Raw genomic sequence first — 7,878 nt, forward strand, 5'->3', positions numbered from 1 at the left:
TATCGAACCTTGGTAAGTCTACTGGAGGAATAAAGGCCTCCGCCCACTCCAATGGTCGGAAGCACTCTACTCATTTCTCGAAAAAAAACTAAATTTGCTAGTATCTTTGATGCCGTTTTCGAGTTCTCTCGTGCGCCCTTGGTCAACCATTTTAGACTCGACAGAAGTGAATTACTTTTTTAAAAAATACTGACATTCTGGCATATATTTACTCCGCAAACCAATTATTGGTAGTATAAGTTTGCCTGTTGATAGCACTGTTGAATACCAAACTTGTTGCTTTTGGGGTTCACATCCGAAGAACGTTACCAGCGCCAATAGGCATGAACCCTAAAAACTTGACTCACAAATACATGAACGGCACTTGTGGGCTATTCAGAAAAAAAAAAAGAAAGAACGGCTGCCTCGCTGTTGAAAGATAAACACAAGCGTGCTCACCTAGAAAAATTCGCTCTTTTTTGGGGTGCGCGAGCTGTGAACGGGCTATATTTTGCAAAGTTCCTTTCAGAACTATTTTTGGCCCTGTGTACCGCGAAAAAAAATAATAAACACGGTAAACCGTCGCTGCTGCGTCGTGACATCTACTGGCCCCGTTATTGCGCCTCTAAAAAAGTTTCTACGCAACCTCTAACACCGTTCGAACGCGTAACTCCAGCTGCGAAAAGCATTTAAAGTACCCACGTTCAACATATGTTTACACTAATATTTATATATACACATTTACTGCACTAAATAAAGTATCAAGTTTTATTGTGCCTTGCTTAGTATTATACGCCGAAAGACACGGCATAAAGTAGGAACAGAAAAAGCAGGTAGTTTAAAAGCTCGCTATCTAATGATAATAAGCGTACATTAGGTTTTTTGAATGTATACAGCATTTTATGTTACGCGAATTTTGTATCCGTTGTTTTCTGCTGCCCTTTTTTATTTCATTTTTATAAATATTGCAGGATGTGTTAATGTAACCACTTGTCTAACAAATTCTGCCATCACGTAGCTGTCCTTGTTGTTTTAAAAGGGGCATTATGTCGGAAAAATATTGCGTCACATAAAATGCACCTAGCTGCTGAACAGTACAGGGGCTAGGAAGCCTTGTCAAGCTCTCTAGAGCTTTTACTCCTGGCCCTGCACTCCTTGAAGTGGAAATTAACTTATTTATTTATTTATTTATTTATTTATTTATTTATTTATTTATTTATTTATTTATTTATTTATTTATTTATTTATTTATTTATTTATATATAGTGTATTTTGTACTTTAGCCTCGTGTGATCAAGGGATCGACCATTACTTGGAATCAAACTTTTCGACAGCCATGCGACCACTGTGGCGTTTCAATTTGTCACGAAATCGGTTGATGGGAGGTGCGAATTGGTGGAAACGAATGTCGTCGGGCGTACAGTGACAAATGTGGTTCCACATGACATCATTGCGTACATGATGTCGGATATGGGAGAAAAACACAGGGTTCGTGAGCTGTCTCTAATCCACGAGTGACTATAGAGTAAACGCAAGATGGAGTTGTGATTCGCTTTTACCCCTGATCAAGTACAAGCTGCTATTCATATACTCTGCATTCCGACATGCAACCAAAGTGGCGGCGCAGTCGCAGTGAACAGACCACCAGCTTTCGTTTTATGAAAGTTGGGATCAATGGTAGTGAAAGCTGACAAGAATGTCAGCTCTTCGTTTTATTCACCTACATTGCTATGAAATTCGCGACAAACGGCTTGTGCCAGTTTTTGAAGCAGAGGGCAGGAAGCTTCGTAGCAATTTTTCACGGCTCGTATTCAAAGAAGACGCCTTTTGCGCAAGCTCCGCCCGTATTTTTATCACGCAGATGAGGATTACCGAAAGTGATCGCCCAATAGCAAACTGTTCTTACGAAGGGAAAGTTCCGTGCGAGGATTCATCTCCTGTACACATGAAAGAGAAAAAAATATCGCGGGCAGGGCTGTTAACCACAAAAGCGTCTGGTTTCGTGGTTACCCTACGCTGGGGAAAGGAAACAGGGGGATACAAAGATGATAGCGAGAGATAGAGGAAGAAAACCGCGAACGCGGATGAATGAGAGAACGTACATGGACGGCGCCTCAGAGGGAAAGGCGTTCAAACAGGCCAGTCACCCTCAAGAAGCACAAAAAGGCCTTGTAGTCTGCATTTAGCCTATAGCTTGTAGTCTGTATTTTAATGTTTCTAGCACTCTAGTCATGTAGCACTTTTACCTTGACTAGCTTTTTATACTTGCTAGCTTTTTATCTTGACTAGCTTAACTAGCTTTTTTTATGACTAGCTTTGCAAAAAAACTCGCAATAATAGTTGTTGAAAAATATACCAGAAGCTGTGGGGAAAAAAAAGCTACTGAATGACCTGGTTGACGTAGACGCATGTAGGCACATGTAATTGGTAATTTGCCATACGTGCCCTAAAGAAATAAATTAAAATTAAATTAACGAATTTTGGTTAATTAGTCAATTGAACACTTCGATTTCTTGTGCAAGTAGTGTACGCCGCTACGGGTAATCCAGCTCAAGAACTACAATTACGCTATCTGAAACAAGCGAGATTTTCCTAAAATTTTGTATGATCCAAAAAAAGAACACCCCGTTCGAGCTGAGGTGCATTGCCTTTCACGGTGTACTGCGTAGAGCCTATCAAAACCGCCACGTGACGCGCAAAGCTGCGGCCTTCCGGTAATTATCCAGCCGTTTGAATATGAATGAAAATATAGCTGTATGACTGCGTTTGTTAAAAAAAAATAACAGGCTGCTTGCCGATTCGCCCAATACGATGGCGGACTGAGCTGCAGAACGTCACAAAACTCGCACGTCTCCCCTCAGCCAGCCCGGAATACAGACGTCGCACCTGCTGGCCATGCAAGAGATATTGTAGCGAATATAAGAACCGTAAATACTGTCATCAAGCCACTCTGCTGAAACGCCAGTAGAATGCAGTCAGTGTTGATGCCAAAGGTGAGTCTTATCTACGTCACAACTAACTACGTCCATCTTGAACGCGATATCTTTCAACGTTAATACGGTGAGAACAATGAAACCAGAAACTTAAAAAGGCTTCACCCTAATAACTACCCACCTTCATAAATTTATTTCATGATTTTTTTCTTTCCCTTCATCCCATTTTATTAATGGTTAGTTTCAGATGCATGACTTAATGAACGGTGGAACTTTATCATTTTTAATATCATATCAGTGGATGTAATACGCATTTCTAGTTATTTTTATCAGCCACGCTTACAGGTATCTTATATTTAGAGTACGTGGTCATATAATTATGAGCGTTCGGTTTGACGTTTCATTCGCAGGTGAAATGAAGTATCGACAATAGCGACAAGGCAAATTGCTTCTAACTTGTTCACCATCGCCATTAACAGATAGATAGATAGATAGATAGATAGATAGATAGATAGATAGATAGATAGATAGATAGATAGATAGATAGATAGATAGATAGATAGATAGATAGATAGATAGATAGATAGATAGATAGATAGATAGATAGATAGATAGATAGATAGATAGATAGATAGATAGATAGATAGATAGATAGATAGATAGATAGATAGATAGATAGATAGATAGATAGATAGATAGATAGATAGATCACTTTATTACCTCTCGCTCCTCCGTGAATCCTCCATCGTGTCTTTCTTCTTTTTTTTTTTCTTTTTTCACCACTTTAGAGCTTTCCCAGTACTCCAGATAAGTCAACACTCGAGGAATGTGCGCGAAAGGGAAAGACGCTGTTATACTTAGATTTAGATGCACATTAAAGAACCTCACGTGGTCTAAGTTATTTCGGAGTCCCCCACTGTGGCATGCCTCATATACCTATGGTGGTTTTGGCGCGTAAAATTCCCGGAATTAAAAAAAATGCATATACAACACTCAGAAGGACACGTCTCACAACCTAGGAGCCGTGCTTGCTCGAAAAGTAGGGAAATGGGGCGGCTTTCGAAAGCGCCGCTACCGCCGGTATCCAACACGTTCATTCAGGAAACGCTGTTCATTGCCTCAGAAACAGCAAACGTAGATCCGAGAACTGCTTACGTAGAGCAGCAGGAAATCCTTCACTCCAGTGAATCGAACTGACAGATCGGAAAGCCGCGGTGGAAATCTCCACTTCGCAATTCTCGAAAAGCTCGACTCTACTAACAAGTGCGGACAATTAAAACATGACTGTTGGAGACCCTACGACATCTCGTATAAGGGAGCCCTGGCCCGTATTTCGCAATGCTCTATTTTATTTCACTTTCCATTCTTCTTTTATCATCCGCGGTGCCGAACGGTAGACCCTAGTGATATCAGCGGCGTTGCATCTTTTGAGCCTTCACGAAATGGCGAAAATTGTGAAAAATAAAATGAATCCTTAGAAAACGCGACTGTGCCGGGTCGCGAATTTGTAGCGATGCCTTTTTTTATGCTATTCCTTTTCACGCTTTTCGTGCTTCTTCAGGGGTCACAGCGGCGATCCGCCCGCGTTATCAACGGGATTAGCCGGCTGTAAGTGGTGGATGATAGAGCGAGAGACAAAACTTTAATTTTGATGAGGCACGGAGAAGCGTCGATCTCCGTGGTGGGTGGAGCCTTCAGTCTAGGGCTCCAGCGGCGGTGGCAGCACTTTCGGCTCTGGAGATTAGCTTTCGCTGATCCTCCAGTGCCGAGCTGGTCAGCACCATCTGCCACTGCTCGTGCGTTTCGTTTCGGTTAGGGGAGTTATTGGGGATATTTTGGCATGGCCTTGTGGTATGGTAGAGGGTAGCCCGCTTTGTGCAGGAAAGGGCAAAGGGGCTGATAAATTAGTGGTGGATGATAAGAATGGCAGAGAATCGAGCGGTAGGCATCGCTACCAAATCACAGCCATGGGCCAGCATTTTGTCACTTTCCCTCTCATTTGCCATTGTTCTAAACCAGCATTGCACTGAGAGGCCGATCGCAGCTATAACGGCGGCGTCCAATCCACGACCGAGCCAACGACGAAGTGCGAAATCGACGATGAAGTGGATCGTTTCGAAATACGACCACTGGGCACTACGGGCTGTGACGTCACACCCACTGAACCAAGTTCGGGCCATGCTGTGCTTTCGTCGTGCCGTGTTTGCCAACGGAAACAAGGACTGCCTTCGTGCTTATACACTTGGGTGTTTAGGCGAAGATATTAAATAACCTTTAAAAATCACCCGTAGTAGACGGCACAATTCGAATTCTTCAGCTGGATTGGGCTAGATATATATTCCAATTTACAAATTGGAGCCGGGGAGAGTTCGCAAGGCGGATCCAGTTGGATTGAATTCTCAGGATAACACACCAGTTGCAAGATATGGTTGCCCGGACTTTGCGAAGAAACTTATTGGTGGTCCTGTTACTTTTCTGATGCAATGCATAAAATGGCGTTCTGATAAAAACAGAAAAAAGGAAAAGGTTAGTGGCAGGATAGTGCTTTTTTACCGCAAGTTTCATGACGCATATCTTGTAAATGATGTCATCCACAGAATTATTTTCAAGTGGATATGCCTTGGCAGTCTCACCGGCTGCCATTTATAAATTGCAGTATGTGCCATAAGTAATTAGTTATAAACGTAATTCGCGATTTTTAATTAGTCGATTATGCATTTAGACTTGTCGCGCAAGTAATGTCCGCCTCTTCGACTAGACCAGCTCAAGGACTAGAATTGTGCTATCTGCGACAGGCTAGTAAAAAAAAAATTACTTTAAGTCGTCGTAGAAACACTTTCGCGGGCATTGACCGAAAAGTAATTTTTCCCCGCGTTTAATTTTTTTTCATTTTTCTTTCTGAACTGGTTTTACAGAAAGCATCAAAGCGTGACATCAGCATGAAAATGACGTCTCCTGGTCCGCGATTTTGTAGCGATGCCTTCCACTCGATTCTGTGCCGCTCTCATCAACCGCAGGTCACGAACGCAGGCGGAGCGTCGCTTTGCGTCGGAAAAGGCATCGCTACAAGATCGAGGCACTGATCACGTTATTTCTGGACATACTATTCAGGGCATAAATTATCGTGCTAGAGCGAAAATGTGACGCCAACTTCGCGGGACAATGTACGTATGTTGTATAGACTAGCACCCACCCTCACCAAGCATTATTACTTTGCCGTTACTAGCTTGTTTTGGATTATAAAAATGTGCAGCATTATAACAAGTGGTATAACGGTCCTTCTTATCGCATAAAAGAAATGTGAATTTAATGCCAATTTCCATGTTCCTTTACAGGTTATCCCGTTTCTGCCTGGAAGACGGCTGCGTCATCGTCTGAAGACAGTGGTCTTTGTGCTCTTGCTGATGCATTTCACCTACGCATTCGTTTGCGTTTTGCTCACACTGTTGGCCAACTCAATAGAGAGCGACACGCCTTTGAGATGGTTCCCGGATACAGATATAGCCGGGATAAGCTTACCAGCAGAGCGGATGCACAACAAGCAGAACGACTACCTGATAAACCCCAGAAATGTATGTCCGACAGAGGCGCCGGTCGACTACCTTTTCCTGGTCTTGTCGGCACCCGAATACGTAGACACACGCAACGTCATACGATGCACGTGGGCCAAAGACGTGAGGAGGTCTTCTGGAAACAGGGTGCTGTTGCTCTTCGGCAAGCTCAGTACCGCCAAACTGCAAAGCGCCCTGGAGTTGGAGTCGTTAAGGCACGGAGATGTCGTGCAAGAGGACTTCTCGGACACATACCGAAACTAGTCCCTCAAGTCGGTCATGCTGCTTCGCTGGGCGTACCTTCATTGCCCGCAGGCCCGATTCGTGGTAAAGATCGACGACGACTGCTTCTCGAACCTGGCCAACATTTACCGAATCGTGCACGGGCAGCCAGAGGACGCCATCTACGGCGAACTTTTACACAAACACATCCCCTCGCGGGACCCACTGGACAAGTGGCACGTGCCTTACGAAGAGTTGCCGGCTGACGTGTTTCCGGACTAGATACACGGCACCATGTACGTTATCGGTGGCCACGCGGTGGATCTGCTGTACAGAGCTACAGGCCACGTGGAGCCCGTTAGCATGGAAGACGTCTACATTACCGGAATGTGCGCGGAGCGCGCTGGAATCGACAGAACGCATCTCGCCGGAACAACAACAAATTGTCGACACTGTGTGAATACAAGAGGGCCATCTACGGCCATCATGTGACCTCGGAAAAATTAACAAACTGTGGTACGCCATGAAGCGGATAGAGTACAAGTGTCACCGTCTCTTTTTTACTGTTCACGTGTGCTACTGCCACGCTGTGGACAGCGAGGCACGGCCAATAGTTATCGAGGCACCAGTTCTTTGACTAGAGATTGTCCATGGCTTAGCGCTACAGTTCGACAAAATAGCGATTTTTCGCGCCAAAGCGTAACGCATGGTTGTGAATTTAGCAACGATGCGTCAGCTTATAACGACAAGACGCAGCAGAAGGATCCGTTCTCACAGCATCCATTTACAATGCTACAACAATTGCACTTAAAAGTTGCAAGCTGAAAACATGTGTTACGGACAATGAAGCGTTACGAGGGGGTGTTTACAATCATGGAATAGAATAAGTTCGTCTGTGACAACGTCTGTGTCTTTCACCCGACATTTGAAGTATTTTGCAGATACTTGACAGTAAAAAAAAAAAAAAAAAATTCACGCAAGAACTCCTCTGGCAGTTGTCTAAGTATGCGTAAGCATTGTGCCATTTGCTCATCTACACGCAGCCCGGTGTCATTACCAATTATATAAAACTTGATTCAACCATTATGAGCCCTTATCAACTCTTATCGGTCGTTATCAACCTTATCGGACTACATCCGACCCTTATCAACCCTTATCTGTTGTTATCAACCTTATCGGACTCGATCCTGGCC

At 43.8% G+C, this 7,878-nt stretch overlaps 1 pseudogene; it reads left to right on the forward strand.

Annotated features, from left to right (window-relative positions):
- Positions 1 to 2,745: 2,745 nt before the first annotated feature.
- Positions 2,746 to 7,107, forward strand: LOC119455722 (acetylgalactosaminyl-O-glycosyl-glycoprotein beta-1,3-N-acetylglucosaminyltransferase-like; annotated as a pseudogene).
- Positions 7,108 to 7,878: the final 771 nt, after the last annotated feature.

This window comes from Dermacentor silvarum, chromosome 6 (genome assembly GCF_013339745.2).
Source record: "Dermacentor silvarum isolate Dsil-2018 chromosome 6, BIME_Dsil_1.4, whole genome shotgun sequence".
Taxonomy (NCBI): domain Eukaryota; kingdom Metazoa; phylum Arthropoda; class Arachnida; order Ixodida; family Ixodidae; genus Dermacentor; species Dermacentor silvarum.